Source organism: Hemiscyllium ocellatum, unplaced genomic scaffold, assembly GCF_020745735.1.
Source record: "Hemiscyllium ocellatum isolate sHemOce1 unplaced genomic scaffold, sHemOce1.pat.X.cur. scaffold_1593_pat_ctg1, whole genome shotgun sequence".
Classification (NCBI taxonomy): Eukaryota; Metazoa; Chordata; class Chondrichthyes; order Orectolobiformes; family Hemiscylliidae; genus Hemiscyllium; species Hemiscyllium ocellatum.
In genome coordinates, this window is record NW_026867825.1 from 77,406 (window position 1) to 98,300 (window position 20,895).

At 52.4% G+C, this 20,895-nt stretch overlaps 11 non-coding genes across 11 annotated transcripts; all 11 read right to left on the minus strand.

The window, feature by feature from the left end:
* Window positions 1–533: 533 nt before the first annotated feature.
* trnar-ccu (transfer RNA arginine (anticodon CCU)) lies at window positions 534–606 on the minus strand. The gene has a single exon. It is a non-coding gene; the product is annotated as a tRNA-Arg (tRNA).
* Window positions 607–2,201: 1,595 nt separating this feature from the next.
* trnar-ccu (transfer RNA arginine (anticodon CCU)) lies at window positions 2,202–2,274 on the minus strand. Its single transcript has one exon. It is a non-coding gene; the product is annotated as a tRNA-Arg (tRNA).
* A 1,594-nt stretch (window positions 2,275–3,868) lies between these two features.
* On the minus strand, window positions 3,869–3,941 carry trnar-ccu (transfer RNA arginine (anticodon CCU)). The gene has a single exon. It is a non-coding gene; the product is annotated as a tRNA-Arg (tRNA).
* A 1,594-nt stretch (window positions 3,942–5,535) lies between these two features.
* Window positions 5,536–5,608, minus strand: trnar-ccu (transfer RNA arginine (anticodon CCU)). Its single transcript has one exon. It is a non-coding gene; the product is annotated as a tRNA-Arg (tRNA).
* Window positions 5,609–7,196: 1,588 nt separating this feature from the next.
* trnar-ccu (transfer RNA arginine (anticodon CCU)) lies at window positions 7,197–7,269 on the minus strand. Its single transcript has one exon. It is a non-coding gene; the product is annotated as a tRNA-Arg (tRNA).
* A 1,595-nt stretch (window positions 7,270–8,864) lies between these two features.
* Window positions 8,865–8,937, minus strand: trnar-ccu (transfer RNA arginine (anticodon CCU)). Its single transcript has one exon. It is a non-coding gene; the product is annotated as a tRNA-Arg (tRNA).
* A 1,587-nt stretch (window positions 8,938–10,524) lies between these two features.
* Window positions 10,525–10,597, minus strand: trnar-ccu (transfer RNA arginine (anticodon CCU)). The gene has a single exon. It is a non-coding gene; the product is annotated as a tRNA-Arg (tRNA).
* Window positions 10,598–12,191: 1,594 nt separating this feature from the next.
* trnar-ccu (transfer RNA arginine (anticodon CCU)) lies at window positions 12,192–12,264 on the minus strand. The gene has a single exon. It is a non-coding gene; the product is annotated as a tRNA-Arg (tRNA).
* Window positions 12,265–15,521: 3,257 nt separating this feature from the next.
* On the minus strand, window positions 15,522–15,594 carry trnar-ccu (transfer RNA arginine (anticodon CCU)). The gene has a single exon. It is a non-coding gene; the product is annotated as a tRNA-Arg (tRNA).
* A 1,589-nt stretch (window positions 15,595–17,183) lies between these two features.
* Window positions 17,184–17,256, minus strand: trnar-ccu (transfer RNA arginine (anticodon CCU)). The gene has a single exon. It is a non-coding gene; the product is annotated as a tRNA-Arg (tRNA).
* Window positions 17,257–20,500: 3,244 nt separating this feature from the next.
* trnar-ccu (transfer RNA arginine (anticodon CCU)) lies at window positions 20,501–20,573 on the minus strand. The gene has a single exon. It is a non-coding gene; the product is annotated as a tRNA-Arg (tRNA).
* Between the last annotated feature and the right edge of the window lie 322 nt (window positions 20,574–20,895).

Below are 20,895 nucleotides of genomic sequence, written 5' to 3' on the forward strand. Positions count from 1 at the left end.
TAGCGAAGCCTTGACTGCGATCTGCAGCAGAGCTCTGACCATGTGCTCCAAACTTGTTGATAAAAGCCCGAGAGTGAGGGGGGCAAGCCATTCACCCCAGCAAGTCCACACTCAGCCTCTGATGAGCATCCCATCCAGGCCCAACCACTATCCTCTCAGCCTGCATTCCCCAAAGCCAATCCAGCGAACCTGCACATCTTTGGGCTGTGGGAGGAAAGCAAAGCACCCGCAGTAGCCCATGGAGAGAAGGTGCAAACTCGACACAAACAGAAAGCCAAGGGAGGAATCAAAGTCAGGTCCCCGATGCTGCGAGGCAGCAGTGCTACCCACTGAGCCACCATGCCAGCCCCAGGAGATTCTCAGCAGGTTTTCAGCCATTGTGTCTGTGCTGTCTGTTTCAGGGAATTCAGCTTTAATCCTGCAGATCCCCAAAAGAGCTGCGTAAGGCGACAGGGAACACCTCACCCTATCAACTGAATGCAGATAAGCAGTTGTTGGCAAAGCAGATTAAGGACAGACAAGGAAGAGTCAGACACCCCAGATGGGATTTGAACCCAGAACCCCTGGCTTAGGAGGCCAGTGCCTTATCCATTAGGCCACTGGAGCTGCACAGTTCCATGCAGCATGGCAGACTTTAAATACTGCGCCCTGACCTCTCATTGTGTGTTTTTGTGGATTTTCTCCTCTCAATGCACTGTGAGGATCCAAGATGGTGGTGATCTCGGACGATGGTGTTGCAGAGCTCGGCACCACAGCACAAGCGCCCAATCCGTTCCATCGCGATATCCTAGGAGTCTGAAAATGTTGTGGAGTCCCAGGACATTGTGAAAAATCAACTTTCCTGCGTTTCCTTCGTCCAGAGATGTTGAAGACGGATGGGGCAGTGTCCGAGGCCAGGCCCCCGGCCCAGCCTGCAGGATCCTTGGGCTCGATTGCCTACCAGGCCCTGGCCAAATCTCGCGCGATCTTGGTTAAGCAGATAGAGGAGAAGCTGGCCCCGATCTCTATCGTGCTGCAGAAGCATGAACAGCAGCTGGGAGACCTGGAAAAGAGGACGGATGAGGTTGGACACAGAGGCACAGCGGTGGAAGCTGATACCGCTTCCTCTAAGGATAGGATCCAAGCATCGGAGGCTGAGGGCTGACCATACAGAGGTTTATAAAATCATGAGGAACATGAATAGGGTAAACAGCCAAGGTCTTTTCCCTGGGGTGTGGGAGTCCAGAACTAGAGGGCTTAGGTTTAGGGTGAGAGGGAAAAGATATAAAAGAGACCAAAGGGACAACATTTTCAGGCAGAAGGTGGTGTGTGTGTGTGGAATGAGCTGCCAGAGGAAGTGGTCGAGGCTGGTACAATTACATCATTTCAAAGGCATCTGGATGGGTATACGTATAGGAAGAGTTTGGAGGGAGATGGGCCGGGTGCTGGCAGGTGGGACTAGATTGGGTCGGGATATCTGTTCGACCGAGGGTGTGTTTGTGTGCTGTACATCTCTATGACTCGATGACTGGAAGTGTCAGTCTGAGTCAATCCGTTGTCTAGCTACGGGCAAGGTGACTCCATTGGATGATGTGAACCCAGCTGATGACCCCTTTGGCCAAAGCTAGAGAACATTCTGGAAGATCAGGGAAAAGAAGGATATGAACACACACCTGGATGCCAGTCCCTTAGCGAAGCCTTGACTGCGATCTGCAGCAGAGCTCTGACCATGTGCTCCAAACTTGTTGATAAAAGCCCGAGAGTGAGGGGGGCAAGCCATTCACCCCAGCAAGTCCACACTCAGCCTCTGATGAGCATCCCATCCAGGCCCAACCACTATCCTCTCAGCCTGCATTCCCCAAAGCCAATCCAGCGAACCTGCACATCTTTGGGCTGTGGGAGGAAAGCAAAGCACCCGCAGTAGCCCATGGAGAGAAGGTGCAAACTCGACACAAACAGAAAGCCAAGGGAGGAATCAAAGTCAGGTCCCCGATGCTGCGAGGCAGCAGTGCTACCCACTGAGCCACCATGCCAGCCCCAGGAGATTCTCAGCAGGTTTTCAGCCATTGTGTCTGTGCTGTCTGTTTCAGGGAATTCAGCTTTAATCCTGCAGATCCCCAAAAGAGCTGCGTAAGGCGACAGGGAACACCTCACCCTATCAACTGAATGCAGATAAGCAGTTGTTGGCAAAGCAGATTAAGGACAGACAAGGAAGAGTCAGACACCCCAGATGGGATTTGAACCCAGAACCCCTGGCTTAGGAGGCCAGTGCCTTATCCATTAGGCCACTGGAGCTGCACAGTTCCATGCAGCATGGCAGACTTTAAATACTGCGCCCTGACCTCTCATTGTGTGTTTTTGTGGATTTTCTCCTCTCAATGCACTGTGAGGATCCAAGATGGTGGTGATCTCGGACGATGGTGTTGCAGAGCTCGGCACCACAGCACAAGCGCCCAATCCGTTCCATCGCGATATCCTAGGAGTCTGAAAATGTTGTGGAGTCCCAGGACATTGTGAAAAATCAACTTTCCTGCGTTTCCTTCGTCCAGAGATGTTGAAGACGGATGGGGCAGTGTCCGAGGCCAGGCCCCCGGCCCAGCCTGCAGGATCCTTGGGCTCGATTGCCTACCAGGCCCTGGCCAAATCTCGCGCGATCTTGGTTAAGCAGATAGAGGAGAAGCTGGCCCCGATCTCTATCGTGCTGCAGAAGCATGAACAGCAGCTGGGAGACCTGGAAAAGAGGACGGATGAGGTTGGACACAGAGGCACAGCGGTGGAAGCTGATACCGCTTCCTCTAAGGATAGGATCCAAGCATCGGAGGCTGAGGGCTGACCATACAGAGGTTTATAAAATCATGAGGAACATGAATAGGGTAAACAGCCAAGGTCTTTTCCCTGGGGTGTGGGAGTCCAGAACTAGAGGGCTTAGGTTTAGGGTGAGAGGGAAAAGATATAAAAGAGACCAAAGGGACAACATTTTCAGGCAGAAGGTGGTGTGTGTGTGTGGAATGAGCTGCCAGAGGAAGTGGTCGAGGCTGGTACAATTACATCATTTCAAAGGCATCTGGATGGGTATACGTATAGGAAGAGTTTGGAGGGAGATGGGCCGGGTGCTGGCAGGTGGGACTAGATTGGGTCGGGATATCTGTTCGACCGAGGGTGTGTTTGTGTGCTGTACATCTATATGACTCGATGACTGGAAGTGTCAGTCTGAGTCAATCCGTTGTCTAGCTACGGGCAAGGTGACTCCATTGGATGATGTGAACCCAGCTGATGACCCCTTTGGCCAAAGCTAGAGAACATTCTGGAAGATCAGGGAAAAGAAGGATATGAACACACACCTGGATGCCAGTCCCTTAGCGAAGCCTTGACTGCGATCTGCAGCAGAGCTCTGACCATGTGCTCCAAACTTGTTGATAAAAGCCCGAGAGTGAGGGGGGCAAGCCATTCACCCCAGCAAGTCCACACTCAGCCTCTGATGAGCATCCCATCCAGGCCCAACCACTATCCTCTCAGCCTGCATTCCCCAAAGCCAATCCAGCGAACCTGCACATCTTTGGGCTGTGGGAGGAAAGCAAAGCACCCGCAGTAGCCCATGGAGAGAAGGTGCAAACTCGACACAAACAGAAAGCCAAGGGAGGAATCAAAGTCAGGTCCCCGATGCTGCGAGGCAGCAGTGCTACCCACTGAGCCACCATGCCAGCCCCAGGAGATTCTCAGCAGGTTTTCAGCCATTGTGTCTGTGCTGTCTGTTTCAGGGAATTCAGCTTTAATCCTGCAGATCCCCAAAAGAGCTGCGTAAGGCGACAGGGAACACTCACCCTATCAACTGAATGCAGATAAGCAGTTGTTGGCAAAGCAGATTAAGGACAGACAAGGAAGAGTCAGACACCCCAGATGGGATTTGAACCCAGAACCCCTGGCTTAGGAGGCCAGTGCCTTATCCATTAGGCCACTGGAGCTGCACAGTTCCATGCAGCATGGCAGACTTTAAATACTGCGCCCTGACCTCTCATTGTGTGTTTTGTGGATTTTCTCCTCTCAATGCACTGTGAGGATCCAAGATGGTGGTGATCTCGGACGATGGTGTTGCAGAGCTCGGCACCACAGCACAAGCGCCCAATCCGTTCCATCGCGATATCCTAGGAGTCTGAAAATGTTGTGGAGTCCCAGGACATTGTGAAAAATCAACTTTCCTGCGTTTCCTTCGTCCAGAGATGTTGAAGACGGATGGGGCAGTGTCCGAGGCCAGGCCCCCGGCCCAGCCTGCAGGATCCTTGGGCTCGATTGCCTACCAGGCCCTGGCCAAATCTCGCGCGATCTTGGTTAAGCAGATAGAGGAGAAGCTGGCCCCGATCTCTATCGTGCTGCAGAAGCATGAACAGCAGCTGGGAGACCTGGAAAAGAGGACGGATGAGGTTGGACACAGAGGCACAGCGGTGGAAGCTGATACCGCTTCCTCTAAGGATAGGATCCAAGCATCGGAGGCTGAGGGCTGACCATACAGAGGTTTATAAAATCATGAGGAACATGAATAGGGTAAACAGCCAAGGTCTTTTCCCTGGGGTGTGGGAGTCCAGAACTAGAGGGCTTAGGTTTAGGGTGAGAGGGAAAAGATATAAAAGAGACCAAAGGGACAACATTTTCAGGCAGAAGGTGGTGTGTGTGTGTGGAATGAGCTGCCAGAGGAAGTGGTCGAGGCTGGTACAATTACATCATTTCAAAGGCATCTGGATGGGTATACGTATAGGAAGAGTTTGGAGGGAGATGGGCCGGGTGCTGGCAGGTGGGACTAGATTGGGTCGGGATATCTGTTCGACCGAGGGTGTGTTTGTGTGCTGTACATCTCTATGACTCGATGACTGGAAGTGTCAGTCTGAGTCAATCCGTTGTCTAGCTACGGGCAAGGTGACTCCATTGGATGATGTGAACCCAGCTGATGACCCCTTTGGCCAAAGCTAGAGAACATTCTGGAAGATCAGGGAAAAGAAGGATATGAACACACACCTGGATGCCAGTCCCTTAGCGAAGCCTTGACTGCGATCTGCAGCAGAGCTCTGACCATGTGCTCCAAACTTGTTGATAAAAGCCCGAGAGTGAGGGGGGCAAGCCATTCACCCCAGCAAGTCCACACTCAGCCTCTGATGAGCATCCCATCCAGGCCCAACCACTATCCTCTCAGCCTGCATTCCCCAAAGCCAATCCAGCGAACCTGCACATCTTTGGGCTGTGGGAGGAAAGCAAAGCACCCGCAGTAGCCCATGGAGAGAAGGTGCAAACTCGACACAAACAGAAAGCCAAGGGAGGAATCAAAGTCAGGTCCCCGATGCTGCGAGGCAGCAGTGCTACCCACTGAGCCACCATGCCAGCCCCAGGAGATTCTCAGCAGGTTTTCAGCCATTGTGTCTGTGCTGTCTGTTTCAGGGAATTCAGCTTTAATCCTGCAGATCCCCAAAAGAGCTGCGTAAGGCGACAGGGAACACCTCACCCTATCAACTGAATGCAGATAAGCAGTTGTTGGCAAAGCAGATTAAGGACAGACAAGGAAGAGTCAGACACCCCAGATGGGATTTGAACCCAGAACCCCTGGCTTAGGAGGCCAGTGCCTTATCCATTAGGCCACTGGAGCTGCACAGTTCCATGCAGCATGGCAGACTTTAAATACTGCGCCCTGACCTCTCATTGTGTGTTTTTGTGGATTTTCTCCTCTCAATGCACTGTGAGGATCCAAGATGGTGGTGATCTCGGACGATGGTGTTGCAGAGCTCGGCACCACAGCACAAGCGCCCAATCCGTTCCATCGCGATATCCTAGGAGTCTGAAAATGTTGTGGAGTCCCAGGACATTGTGAAAAATCAACTTTCCTGCGTTTCCTTCGTCCAGAGATGTTGAAGACGGATGGGGCAGTGTCCGAGGCCAGGCCCCCGGCCCAGCCTGCAGGATCCTTGGGCTCGATTGCCTACCAGGCCCTGGCCAAATCTCGCGCGATCTTGGTTAAGCAGATAGAGGAGAAGCTGGCCCCGATCTCTATCGTGCTGCAGAAGCATGAACAGCAGCTGGGAGACCTGGAAAAGAGGACGGATGAGGTTGGACACAGAGGCACAGCGGTGGAAGCTGATACCGCTTCCTCTAAGGATAGGATCCAAGCATCGGAGGCTGAGGGCTGACCATACAGAGGTTTATAAAATCATGAGGAACATGAATAGGGTAAACAGCCAAGGTCTTTTCCCTGGGGTGTGGGAGTCCAGAACTAGAGGGCTTAGGTTTAGGGTGAGAGGGAAAAGATATAAAAGAGACCAAAGGGACAACATTTTCAGGCAGAAGGTGGTGTGTGTGTGTGGAATGAGCTGCCAGAGGAAGTGGTCGAGGCTGGTACAATTACATCATTTCAAAGGCATCTGGATGGGTATACGTATAGGAAGAGTTTGGAGGGAGATGGGCCGGGTGCTGGCAGGTGGGACTAGATTGGGTCGGGATATCTGTTCGACCGAGGGTGTGTTTGTGTGCTGTACATCTCTATGACTCGATGACTGGAAGTGTCAGTCTGAGTCAATCCGTTGTCTAGCTACGGGCAAGGTGACTCCATTGGATGATGTGAACCCAGCTGATGACCCCTTTGGCCAAAGCTAGAGAACATTCTGGAAGATCAGGGAAAAGAAGGATATGAACACACACCTGGATGCCAGTCCCTTAGCGAAGCCTTGACTGCGATCTGCAGCAGAGCTCTGACCATGTGCTCCAAACTTGTTGATAAAAGCCCGAGAGTGAGGGGGGCAAGCCATTCACCCCAGCAAGTCCACACTCAGCCTCTGATGAGCATCCCATCCAGGCCCAACCACTATCCTCTCAGCCTGCATTCCCCAAAGCCAATCCAGCGAACCTGCACATCTTTGGGCTGTGGGAGGAAAGCAAAGCACCCGCAGTAGCCCATGGAGAGAAGGTGCAAACTCGACACAAACAGAAAGCCAAGGGAGGAATCAAAGTCAGGTCCCCGATGCTGCGAGGCAGCAGTGCTACCCACTGAGCCACCATGCCAGCCCCAGGAGATTCTCAGCAGGTTTTCAGCCATTGTGTCTGTGCTGTCTGTTTCAGGGAATTCAGCTTTAATCCTGCAGATCCCCAAAAGAGCTGCGTAAGGCGACACCTCACCCTATCAACTGAATGCAGATAAGCAGTTGTTGGCAAAGCAGATTAAGGACAGACAAGGAAGAGTCAGACACCCCAGATGGGATTTGAACCCAGAACCCCTGGCTTAGGAGGCCAGTGCCTTATCCATTAGGCCACTGGAGCTGCACAGTTGCATGCAGCATGGCAGACTTTAAATACTGCGCCCTGACCTCTCATTGTGTGTTTTTGTGGATTTTCTCCTCTCAATGCACTGTGAGGATCCAAGATGGTGGTGATCTCGGACGATGGTGTTGCAGAGCTCGGCACCACAGCACAAGCGCCCAATCCGTTCCATCGCGATATCCTAGGAGTCTGAAAATGTTGTGGAGTCCCAGGACATTGTGAAAAATCAACTTTCCTGCGTTTCCTTCGTCCAGAGATGTTGAAGACGGATGGGGCAGTGTCCGAGGCCAGGCCCCCGGCCCAGCCTGCAGGATCCTTGGGCTCGATTGCCTACCAGGCCCTGGCCAAATCTCGCGCGATCTTGGTTAAGCAGATAGAGGAGAAGCTGGCCCCGATCTCTATCGTGCTGCAGAAGCATGAACAGCAGCTGGGAGACCTGGAAAAGAGGACGGATGAGGTTGGACACAGAGGCACAGCGGTGGAAGCTGATACCGCTTCCTCTAAGGATAGGATCCAAGCATCGGAGGCTGAGGGCTGACCATACAGAGGTTTATAAAATCATGAGGAACATGAATAGGGTAAACAGCCAAGGTCTTTTCCCTGGGGTGTGGGAGTCCAGAACTAGAGGGCTTAGGTTTAGGGTGAGAGGGAAAAGATATAAAAGAGACCAAAGGGACAACATTTTCAGGCAGAAGGTGGTGTGTGTGTGTGGAATGAGCTGCCAGAGGAAGTGGTCGAGGCTGGTACAATTACATCATTTCAAAGGCATCTGGATGGGTATACGTATAGGAAGAGTTTGGAGGGAGATGGGCCGGGTGCTGGCAGGTGGGACTAGATTGGGTCGGGATATCTGTTCGACCGAGGGTGTGTTTGTGTGCTGTACATCTCTATGACTCGATGACTGGAAGTGTCAGTCTGAGTCAATCCGTTGTCTAGCTACGGGCAAGGTGACTCCATTGGATGATGTGAACCCAGCTGATGACCCCTTTGGCCAAAGCTAGAGAACATTCTGGAAGATCAGGGAAAAGAAGGATATGAACACACACCTGGATGCCAGTCCCTTAGCGAAGCCTTGACTGCGATCTGCAGCAGAGCTCTGACCATGTGCTCCAAACTTGTTGATAAAAGCCCGAGAGTGAGGGGGGCAAGCCATTCACCCCAGCAAGTCCACACTCAGCCTCTGATGAGCATCCCATCCAGGCCCAACCACTATCCTCTCAGCCTGCATTCCCCAAAGCCAATCCAGCGAACCTGCACATCTTTGGGCTGTGGGAGGAAAGCAAAGCACCCGCAGTAGCCCATGGAGAGAAGGTGCAAACTCGACACAAACAGAAAGCCAAGGGAGGAATCAAAGTCAGGTCCCCGATGCTGCGAGGCAGCAGTGCTACCCACTGAGCCACCATGCCAGCCCCAGGAGATTCTCAGCAGGTTTTCAGCCATTGTGTCTGTGCTGTCTGTTTCAGGGAATTCAGCTTTAATCCTGCAGATCCCCAAAAGAGCTGCGTAAGGCGACAGGGAACACCTCACCCTATCAACTGAATGCAGATAAGCAGTTGTTGGCAAAGCAGATTAAGGACAGACAAGGAAGAGTCAGACACCCCAGATGGGATTTGAACCCAGAACCCCTGGCTTAGGAGGCCAGTGCCTTATCCATTAGGCCACTGGAGCTGCACAGTTCATGCAGCATGGCAGACTTTAAATACTGCGCCCTGACCTCTCATTGTGTGTTTTTGTGGATTTTCTCCTCTCAATGCACTGTGAGGATCCAAGATGGTGGTGATCTCGGACGATGGTGTTGCAGAGCTCGGCACCACAGCACAAGCGCCCAATCCGTTCCATCGCGATATCCTAGGAGTCTGAAAATGTTGTGGAGTCCCAGGACATTGTGAAAAATCAACTTTCCTGCGTTTCCTTCGTCCAGAGATGTTGAAGACGGATGGGGCAGTGTCCGAGGCCAGGCCCCCGGCCCAGCCTGCAGGATCCTTGGGCTCGATTGCCTACCAGGCCCTGGCCAAATCTCGCGCGATCTTGGTTAAGCAGATAGAGGAGAAGCTGGCCCCGATCTCTATCGTGCTGCAGAAGCATGAACAGCAGCTGGGAGACCTGGAAAAGAGGACGGATGAGGTTGGACACAGAGGCACAGCGGTGGAAGCTGATACCGCTTCCTCTAAGGATAGGATCCAAGCATCGGAGGCTGAGGGCTGACCATACAGAGGTTTATAAAATCATGAGGAACATGAATAGGGTAAACAGCCAAGGTCTTTTCCCTGGGGTGTGGGAGTCCAGAACTAGAGGGCTTAGGTTTAGGGTGAGAGGGAAAAGATATAAAAGAGACCAAAGGGACAACATTTTCAGGCAGAAGGTGGTGTGTGTGTGTGGAATGAGCTGCCAGAGGAAGTGGTCGAGGCTGGTACAATTACATCATTTCAAAGGCATCTGGATGGGTATACGTATAGGAAGAGTTTGGAGGGAGATGGGCCGGGTGCTGGCAGGTGGGACTAGATTGGGTCGGGATATCTGTTCGACCGAGGGTGTGTTTGTGTGCTGTACATCTCTATGACTCGATGACTGGAAGTGTCAGTCTGAGTCAATCCGTTGTCTAGCTACGGGCAAGGTGACTCCATTGGATGATGTGAACCCAGCTGATGACCCCTTTGGCCAAAGCTAGAGAACATTCTGGAAGATCAGGGAAAAGAAGGATATGAACACACACCTGGATGCCAGTCCCTTAGCGAAGCCTTGACTGCGATCTGCAGCAGAGCTCTGACCATGTGCTCCAAACTTGTTGATAAAAGCCCGAGAGTGAGGGGGGCAAGCCATTCACCCCAGCAAGTCCACACTCAGCCTCTGATGAGCATCCCATCCAGGCCCAACCACTATCCTCTCAGCCTGCATTCCCCAAAGCCAATCCAGCGAACCTGCACATCTTTGGGCTGTGGGAGGAAAGCAAAGCACCCGCAGTAGCCCATGGAGAGAAGGTGCAAACTCGACACAAACAGAAAGCCAAGGGAGGAATCAAAGTCAGGTCCCCGATGCTGCGAGGCAGCAGTGCTACCCACTGAGCCACCATGCCAGCCCCAGGAGATTCTCAGCAGGTTTTCAGCCATTGTGTCTGTGCTGTCTGTTTCAGGGAATTCAGCTTTAATCCTGCAGATCCCCAAAAGAGCTGCGTAAGGCGACACCTCACCCTATCAACTGAATGCAGATAAGCAGTTGTTGGCAAAGCAGATTAAGGACAGACAAGGAAGAGTCAGACACCCCAGATGGGATTTGAACCCAGAACCCCTGGCTTAGGAGGCCAGTGCCTTATCCATTAGGCCACTGGAGCTGCACAGTTCATGCAGCATGGCAGACTTTAAATACTGCGCCCTGACCTCTCATTGTGTGTTTTTGTGGATTTTCTCCTCTCAATGCACTGTGAGGATCCAAGATGGTGGTGATCTCGGACGATGGTGTTGCAGAGCTCGGCACCACAGCACAAGCGCCCAATCCGTTCCATCGCGATATCCTAGGAGTCTGAAAATGTTGTGGAGTCCCAGGACATTGTGAAAAATCAACTTTCCTGCGTTTCCTTCGTCCAGAGATGTTGAAGACGGATGGGGCAGTGTCCGAGGCCAGGCCCCCGGCCCAGCCTGCAGGATCCTTGGGCTCGATTGCCTACCAGGCCCTGGCCAAATCTCGCGCGATCTTGGTTAAGCAGATAGAGGAGAAGCTGGCCCCGATCTCTATCGTGCTGCAGAAGCATGAACAGCAGCTGGGAGACCTGGAAAAGAGGACGGATGAGGTTGGACACAGAGGCACAGCGGTGGAAGCTGATACCGCTTCCTCTAAGGATAGGATCCAAGCATCGGAGGCTGAGGGCTGACCATACAGAGGTTTATAAAATCATGAGGAACATGAATAGGGTAAACAGCCAAGGTCTTTTCCCTGGGGTGTGGGAGTCCAGAACTAGAGGGCTTAGGTTTAGGGTGAGAGGGAAAAGATATAAAAGAGACCAAAGGGACAACATTTTCAGGCAGAAGGTGGTGTGTGTGTGTGGAATGAGCTGCCAGAGGAAGTGGTCGAGGCTGGTACAATTACATCATTTCAAAGGCATCTGGATGGGTATACGTATAGGAAGAGTTTGGAGGGAGATGGGCCGGGTGCTGGCAGGTGGGACTAGATTGGGTCGGGATATCTGTTCGACCGAGGGTGTGTTTGTGTGCTGTACATCTCTATGACTCGATGACTGGAAGTGTCAGTCTGAGTCAATCCGTTGTCTAGCTACGGGCAAGGTGACTCCATTGGATGATGTGAACCCAGCTGATGACCCCTTTGGCCAAAGCTAGAGAACATTCTGGAAGATCAGGGAAAAGAAGGATATGAACACACACCTGGATGCCAGTCCCTTAGCGAAGCCTTGACTGCGATCTGCAGCAGAGCTCTGACCATGTGCTCCAAACTTGTTGATAAAAGCCCGAGAGTGAGGGGGGCAAGCCATTCACCCCAGCAAGTCCACACTCAGCCTCTGATGAGCATCCCATCCAGGCCCAACCACTATCCTCTCAGCCTGCATTCCCCAAAGCCAATCCAGCGAACCTGCACATCTTTGGGCTGTGGGAGGAAAGCAAAGCACCCGCAGTAGCCCATGGAGAGAAGGTGCAAACTCGACACAAACAGAAAGCCAAGGGAGGAATCAAAGTCAGGTCCCCGATGCTGCGAGGCAGCAGTGCTACCCACTGAGCCACCATGCCAGCCCCAGGAGATTCTCAGCAGGTTTTCAGCCATTGTGTCTGTGCTGTCTGTTTCAGGGAATTCAGCTTTAATCCTGCAGATCCCCAAAAGAGCTGCGTAAGGCGACAGGGAACACCTCACCCTATCAACTGAATGCAGATAAGCAGTTGTTGGCAAAGCAGATTAAGGACAGACAAGGAAGAGTCAGACACCCCAGATGGGATTTGAACCCAGAACCCCTGGCTTAGGAGGCCAGTGCCTTATCCATTAGGCCACTGGAGCTGCACAGTTCCATGCAGCATGGCAGACTTTAAATACTGCGCCCTGACCTCTCATTGTGTGTTTTTGTGGATTTTCTCCTCTCAATGCACTGTGAGGATCCAAGATGGTGGTGATCTCGGACGATGGTGTTGCAGAGCTCGGCACCACAGCACAAGCGCCCAATCCGTTCCATCGCGATATCCTAGGAGTCTGAAAATGTTGTGGAGTCCCAGGACATTGTGAAAAATCAACTTTCCTGCGTTTCCTTCGTCCAGAGATGTTGAAGACGGATGGGGCAGTGTCCGAGGCCAGGCCCCCGGCCCAGCCTGCAGGATCCTTGGGCTCGATTGCCTACCAGGCCCTGGCCAAATCTCGCGCGATCTTGGTTAAGCAGATAGAGGAGAAGCTGGCCCCGATCTCTATCGTGCTGCAGAAGCATGAACAGCAGCTGGGAGACCTGGAAAAGAGGACGGATGAGGTTGGACACAGAGGCACAGCGGTGGAAGCTGATACCGCTTCCTCTAAGGATAGGATCCAAGCATCGGAGGCTGAGGGCTGACCATACAGAGGTTTATAAAATCATGAGGAACATGAATAGGGTAAACAGCCAAGGTCTTTTCCCTGGGGTGTGGGAGTCCAGAACTAGAGGGCTTAGGTTTAGGGTGAGAGGGAAAAGATATAAAAGAGACCAAAGGGACAACATTTTCAGGCAGAAGGTGGTGTGTGTGTGTGGAATGAGCTGCCAGAGGAAGTGGTCGAGGCTGGTACAATTACATCATTTCAAAGGCATCTGGATGGGTATACGTATAGGAAGAGTTTGGAGGGAGATGGGCCGGGTGCTGGCAGGTGGGACTAGATTGGGTCGGGATATCTGTTCGACCGAGGGTGTGTTTGTGTGCTGTACATCTCTATGACTCGATGACTGGAAGTGTCAGTCTGAGTCAATCCGTTGTCTAGCTACGGGCAAGGTGACTCCATTGGATGATGTGAACCCAGCTGATGACCCCTTTGGCCAAAGCTAGAGAACATTCTGGAAGATCAGGGAAAAGAAGGATATGAACACACACCTGGATGCCAGTCCCTTAGCGAAGCCTTGACTGCGATCTGCAGCAGAGCTCTGACCATGTGCTCCAAACTTGTTGATAAAAGCCCGAGAGTGAGGGGGGCAAGCCATTCACCCCAGCAAGTCCACACTCAGCCTCTGATGAGCATCCCATCCAGGCCCAACCACTATCCTCTCAGCCTGCATTCCCCAAAGCCAATCCAGCGAACCTGCACATCTTTGGGCTGTGGGAGGAAAGCAAAGCACCCGCAGTAGCCCATGGAGAGAAGGTGCAAACTCGACACAAACAGAAAGCCAAGGGAGGAATCAAAGTCAGGTCCCCGATGCTGCGAGGCAGCAGTGCTACCCACTGAGCCACCATGCCAGCCCCAGGAGATTCTCAGCAGGTTTTCAGCCATTGTGTCTGTGCTGTCTGTTTCAGGGAATTCAGCTTTAATCCTGCAGATCCCCAAAAGAGCTGCGTAAGGCGACAGGGAACACCTCACCCTATCAACTGAATGCAGATAAGCAGTTGTTGGCAAAGCAGATTAAGGACAGACAAGGAAGAGTCAGACACCCCAGATGGATTTGAACCCAGAACCCCTGGCTTAGGAGGCCAGTGCCTTATCCATTAGGCCACTGGAGCTGCACAGTTCATGCAGCATGGCAGACTTTAAATACTGCGCCCTGACCTCTCATTGTGTGTTTTTTGTGGATTTTCTCCTCTCAATGCACTGTGAGGATCCAAGATGGTGGTGATCTCGGACGATGGTGTTGCAGAGCTCGGCACCACAGCACAAGCGCCCAATCCGTTCCATCGCGATATCCTAGGAGTCTGAAAATGTTGTGGAGTCCCAGGACATTGTGAAAAATCAACTTTCCTGCGTTTCCTTCGTCCAGATGTTGAAGACGGATGGGGCAGTGTCCGAGGCCAGGCCCCCGGCCCAGCCTGCAGGATCCTTGGGCTCGATTGCCTACCAGGCCCTGGCCAAATCTCGCGCGATCTTGGTTAAGCAGATAGAGGAGAAGCTGGCCCCGATCTCTATCGTGCTGCAGAAGCATGAACAGCAGCTGGGAGACCTGGAAAAGAGGACGGATGAGGTGGACACAGAGGCACAGCGGTGGAAGCTGATACCGCTTCCTCTAAGGATAGGATCCAAGCATCGGAGGCTGAGGGCTGACCATACAGAGGTTTAAAAAATCATGAGGAACATGAATAGGGTAAACAGCCAAGGTCTTTTCCCTGGGGTGTGGGAGTCCAGAACTAGAGGGCTTAGGTTTAGGGTGAGAGGGAAAAGATATAAAAGAGACCAAAGGGACAACATTTTCACAGGCAGAAGGTGGTGTGTGTGTGTGGAATGAGCTGCCAGAGGAAGTGGTCGAGGCTGGTACAATTACATCATTTCAAAGGCATCTGGATGGGTATACGTATAGGAAGAGTTTGGAGGGAGATGGGCCGGGTGCTGGCAGGTGGGACTAGATTGGGTCGGGATATCTGTTCGACCGAGGGTGTTTTGTGTGCTGTACATCTCTATGACTCGATGACTGGAAGTGTCAGTCTGAGTCAATCCGTTGTCTAGCTACGGGCAAGGTGACTCCATTGGATGATGTGAACCCAGCTGATGACCCCTTTGGCCAAAGCTAGAGAACATTCTGGAAGATCAGGGAAAAGAAGGATATGAACACACACCTGGATGCCAGTCCCTTAGCGAAGCCTTGACTGCGATCTGCAGCAGAGCTCTGACCATGTGCTCCAAACTTGTTGATAAAAGCCCGAGAGTGAGGGGGCAAGCCATTCACCCCAGCAAGTCCACACTCAGCCTCTGATGAGCATCCCATCCAGGCCCAACCACTATCCTCTCAGCCTGCATTCCCCAAAGCCAATCCAGCGAACCTGCACATCTTTGGGCTGTGGGAGGAAAGCAAAGCACCCGCAGTAGCCCATGGAGAGAAGGTGCAAACTCGACACAAACAGAAAGCCAAGGAGGAATCAAAGTCAGGTCCCCGATGCTGCGAGGCAGCAGTGCTACCCACTGAGCCACCATGCCAGCCCCAGGAGATTCTCAGCAGGTTTCAGCCATTGTGTCTGTGCTGTCTGTTTCAGGGAATTCAGCTTTAATCCTGCAGATCCCCAAAAGAGCTGCGTAAGGCGACAGGGAACACCTCACCCTATCAACTGAATGCAGATAAGCAGTTGTTGGCAAAGCAGATTAAGGACAGACAAGGAAGAGTCAGACACCCCAGATGGGATTTGAACCCAGAACCCCTGGCTTAGGAGGCCAGTGCCTTATCCATTAGGCCACTGGAGCTGCACAGTTCCATGCAGCATGGCAGACTTTAAATACTGCGCCCTGACCTCTCATTGTGTGTTTTTGTGGATTTTCTCCTCTCAATGCACTGTGAGGATCCAAGATGGTGGTGATCTCGGACGATGGTGTTGCAGAGCTCGGCACCACAGCACAAGCGCCCAATCCGTTCCATCGCGATATCCTAGGAGTCTGAAAATGTTGTGGAGTCCCAGGACATTGTGAAAAATCAACTTTCCTGCGTTTCCTTCGTCCAGAGATGTTGAAGACGGATGGGGCAGTGTCCGAGGCCAGGCCCCCGGCCCAGCCTGCAGGATCCTTGGGCTCGATTGCCTACCAGGCCCTGGCCAAATCTCGCGCGATCTTGGTTAAGCAGATAGAGGAGAAGCTGGCCCCGATCTCTATCGTGCTGCAGAAGCATGAACAGCAGCTGGGAGACCTGGAAAAGAGGACGGATGAGGTTGGACACAGAGGCACAGCGGTGGAAGCTGATACCGCTTCCTCTAAGGATAGGATCCAAGCATCGGAGGCTGAGGGCTGACCATACAGAGGTTTATAAAATCATGAGGAACATGAATAGGGTAAACAGCCAAGGTCTTTTCCCTGGGGTGTGGGAGTCCAGAACTAGAGGGCTTAGGTTTAGGGTGAGAGGAAAAGATATAAAAGAGACCAAAGGGACAACATTTTCAGGCAGAAGGTGTGTGTGTGTGTGGAATGAGCTGCCAGAGGAAGTGGTCGAGGCTGGTACAATTACATCATTTCAAAGGCATCTGGATGGGTATACGTATAGGAAGAGTTTGGAGGGAGATGGGCCGGGTGCTGGCAGGTGGGACTAGATTGGGTCGGGATATCTGTTCGACCGAGGGTGTGTTTTGTGCTGTACATCTCTATGACTCGATGACTGGAAGTGTCAGTCTGAGTCAATCCGTTGTCTAGCTACGGGCAAGGTGACTCCATTGGATGATGTGAACCCAGCTGATGACCCCTTTGGCCAAAGCTAGAGAACATTCTGGAAGATCAGGAAAAGAAGGATATGAACACACACCTGGATGCCAGTCCCTTAGCGAAGCCTTGACTGCGATCTGCAGCAGAGCTCTGACCATGTGCTCCAAACTTGTTGATAAAAGCCCGAGAGTGAGGGGGGCAAGCCATTCACCCCAGCAAGTCCACACTCAGCCTCTGATGAGCATCCCATCCAGGCCCAACCACTATCCTCTCAGCCTGCATTCCCCAAAGCCAATCCAGCGAACCTGCACATCTTTGGCTGTGGGAGGAAAGCAAAGCACCCGCAGTAGCCCATGGAGAGAAGGTGCAAACTCGACACAAACAGAAAGCCAAGGGAGGAATCAAAGTCAGGTCCCCGATGCTGCGAGGCAGCAGTGCTACCCACTGAGCCACCATGCCAGCCCAGGAGATTCTCAGCAGGTTTTCAGCCATTGTGTCTGTGCTGTCTGTTTCAGGGAATTCAGCTTTAATCCTGCAGATCCCCAAAAGAGCTGCGTAAGGCGACAGGGAACACCTCACCCTATCAACTGAATGCAGATAAGCAGTTGTTGGCAAAGCAGATTAAGGACAGACAAGGAAGAGTCAGACACCCCAGATGGGATTTGAACCCAGAACCCCTGGCTTAGGAGGCCAGTGCCTTATCCATTAGGCCACTGGAGCTGCACAGTTCCATGCAGCATGGCAGACTTTAAATACTGCGCCCTGACCTCTCATTGTGTGTTTTTGTGGATTTTCTCCTCTCAATGCACTGTGAGGATCCAAGATGGTGGTGATCTCGGACGATGGTGTTGCAGAGCTCGGCACCACAGCACAAGCGCCCAATCCGTTCCATCGCGATATCCTAGGAGTCTGAAAATGTTGTGGAGTCCCAGGACATTGTGAAAAATCAACTTTCCTGCGTTTCCTTCGTCCAGAGATGTTGAAGACGGATGGGGCAGTGTCCGAGGCCAGGCCCCCGCCCAGCCTGCAGGATCCTTGGGCTCGATTGCCTACCAGGCCCTGGCCAAATCTCGCGCGATCTTGGTTAAGCAGATAGAGGAGAAGCTGGCCCCGATCTCTATCGTGCTGCAGAAGCATGAACAGCAGCTGGGAGACCTGGAAAAGAGGACGGATGAGGTTGGACACAGAGGCACAGCGGTGGAAGCTGATACCGCTTCCTCTAAGGATAGGATCCAAGCATCGGAGGCTGAGGGCTGACCATACAGAGGTTTATAAAATCATGAGGAACATGAATAGGGTAAACAGCCAAGGTCTTTTCCCGGGGTGTGGGAGTCCAGAACTAGAGGGCTTAGGTTTAGGTGAGAGGGAAAAGATATAAAAGAGACCAAAGGGACAACATTTTCAGGCAGAAGTGTGGTGTGTGTGTGGAATGAGCTGCCAGAGGAAGTGGTCGAGGCTGGTACAATTACATCATTTCAAAGGCATCTGGATGGGTATACGTATAGGAAGAGTTTGGAGGGAGATGGGCCGGGTGCTGGCAGGTGGGACTAGATTGGGTCGGGATATCTGTTCGACCGAGGGTGTTTTGTGTGCTGTACATCTCTATGACTCGATGACTGGAAGTGTCAGTCTGAGTCAATCCGTTGTCTAGCTACGGGCAAGGTGACTCCATTGGATGATGTGAACCCAGCTGATGACCCCTTTGGCCAAAGCTAGAGAACATTCTGGAAGATCAGGGAAAAGAAGGATATGAACACACACCTGGATGCCAGTCCCTTAGCGAAGCCTTGACTGCGATCTGCAGCAGAGCTCTGACCATGTGCTCCAAACTTGTTGATAAAAGCCCGAGAGTGAGGGGGCAAGCATTCACTTCACCCCAGCAAGTCCACACTCAGCCTCTGATGAGCATCCCATCCAGGCCCAACCACTATCCTCTCAGCCTGCATTCCCCAAAGCCAATCCAGCGAACCTGCACATCTTTGGGCTGTGGGAGGAAAGCAAAGCACCCGCAGTAGCCCATGGAGAGAAGGTGCAAACTCGACACAAACAGAAAGCCAAGGGAGGAATCAAAGTCAGGTCCCCGATGCTGCGAGGCAGCAGTGCTACCCACTGAGCCACCATGCCAGCCCCAGGAGATTCTCAGCAGGTTTTCAGCCATTGTGTCTGTGCGGTTTCAGGGAATTCAGCTTAATCCTGCAGATCCCCAAAAGAGCTGCGTAAGGCGACACCTCACCCTATCAACTGAATGCAGATAAGCAGTTGTTGGCAAAGCAGATTAAGGACAGACAAGGAAGAGTCAGACACCCCAGATGTTTGAACCCAGAACCCCTGGCTTAGGAGCCAGTGCCTTATCCATTAGGCCACTGGAGCTGCACAGTTCATGCAGCATGGCAGACTTTAAATACTGCGCCCTGACCTCTCATTGTGTGTTTTTTGTGGATTTTCTCCTCTCAATGCACTGTGAGGATCCAAGATGGTGGTGATCTCGGACGATGGTGTTGCAGAGCTCGGCACCACAGCACAAGCGCCCAATCCGTTCCATCGCGATATCCTAGGAGTCTGAAAATGTTGTGGAGTCCCAGGACATTGTGAAAAATCAACTTTCCTGCGTTTCCTTCGTCCAGAGATGTTGAAGACGGATGGGGCAGTGTCCGAGGCCAGGCCCCCGGCCCAGCCTGCAGGATCCTTGGGCTCGATTGCCTACCAGGCCCTGGCCAAATCTCGCGCGATCTTGGTTAAGCAGATAGAGGAGAAGCTGGCCCCGATCTCTATCGTGCTGCAGAAGCATGAACAGCAGCTGGGAGACCTGGAAAAGAGGACGGATGAGGTTGGACACAGAGGCACAGCGGTGGAAGCTGATACCGCTTCCTCTAAGGATAGGATCCAAGCATCGGAGGCTGAGGGCTGACCATACAGAGGTTTATAAAATCATGAGGAACATGAATAGGGTAAACAGCCAAGGTCTTTTCCCTGGGGTGTGGGAGTCCAGAACTAGAGGGCTTAGGTTTAGGGTGAGAGGGAAAAGATATAAAAGAGACCAAAGGGACAACATTTTCAGGCAGAAGGTGGTGTGTGTGTGTGGAATGAGCTGCCAGAGGAAGTGGTCGAGGCTGGTACAATTACATCATTTCAAAGGCATCTGGATGGGTATACGTATAGGAAGAGTTGGAGGGAGATGGGCCGGGTGCTGGCAGGTGGGACTAGATTGGGTCGGGATATCTGTTCGACCGAGGGTGTGTTTGTGTGCTGTACATCTCTATGACTCGATGACTGGAAGTGTCAGTCTGAGTCAATCCGTTGTCTAGCTACGGGCAAGGTGACTCCATTGGATGATGTGAACCCAGCTGATGACCCCTTTGGCCAAAGCTAGAGAACATTCTGGAAGATCAGGGAAAAGAAGGATATGAACACACACCTGGATGCCAGTCCCTTAGCGAAGCCTTGACTGCGATCTGCAGCAGAGCTCTGACCATGTGCTCCAAACTTGTTGATAAAAGCCCGAGAGTGAGGGGGGCAAGCCATTCACCCCAGCAAGTCCACACTCAGCCTCTGATGAGCATCCCATCCAGGCCCAACCACTATCCTCTCAGCCTGCATTCCCCAAAGCCAATCCAGCGAACCTGCACATCTTTGGGCTGTGGGAGGAAAGCAAAGCACCCCGCAGTAGCCCATGGAGAGAAGGTGCAAACTCGACACAAACAGAAAGCCAAGGGAGGAATCAAAGTCAGGTCCCCGATGCTGCGAGGCAGCAGTGCTACCCACTGAGCCACCATGCCAGCCCCAGGAGATTCTCAGCAGGTTTTCAGCCATTGTGTCTGTGCTGTCTGTTTCAGGGAATTCAGCTTTAATCCTGCAGATCCCCAAAAGAGCTGCGTAAGGCGACAGGGAACACCCACCCTATCAACTGAATGCAGATAAGCAGTTGTTGGCAAAGCAGATTAAGGACAGACAAGGAAGAGTCAGACACCCCAGATGGGATTTGAACCCAGAACCCCTGGCTTAGGAGGCCAGTGCCTTATCCATTAGGCCACTGGAGCTGCACAGTCCATGCAGCATGGCAGACTTTAAATACTGCGCCCTGACCTCATCATTGTGTGTTTTTTGATTTCCTCTCAATGCACTGTGAGGATCCAAGATGGTGGTGATCTCGGACGATGGTGTTGCAGAGCTCGCGCACCACAGCACAAGCGCCAATCCGTTCCATCGCGATATCCTAGGAGTCTGAAAATGTTGTGGAGTCCCAGGACATTGTGAAAAATCAACTTTCCTGCGTTTCCTTCGTCCAGAGATGTTGAAGACGGATGGGGCAGTGTCCGAGGCCAGGCCCCGGCCCAGCCTGCAGGATCCTTGGGCTCGATT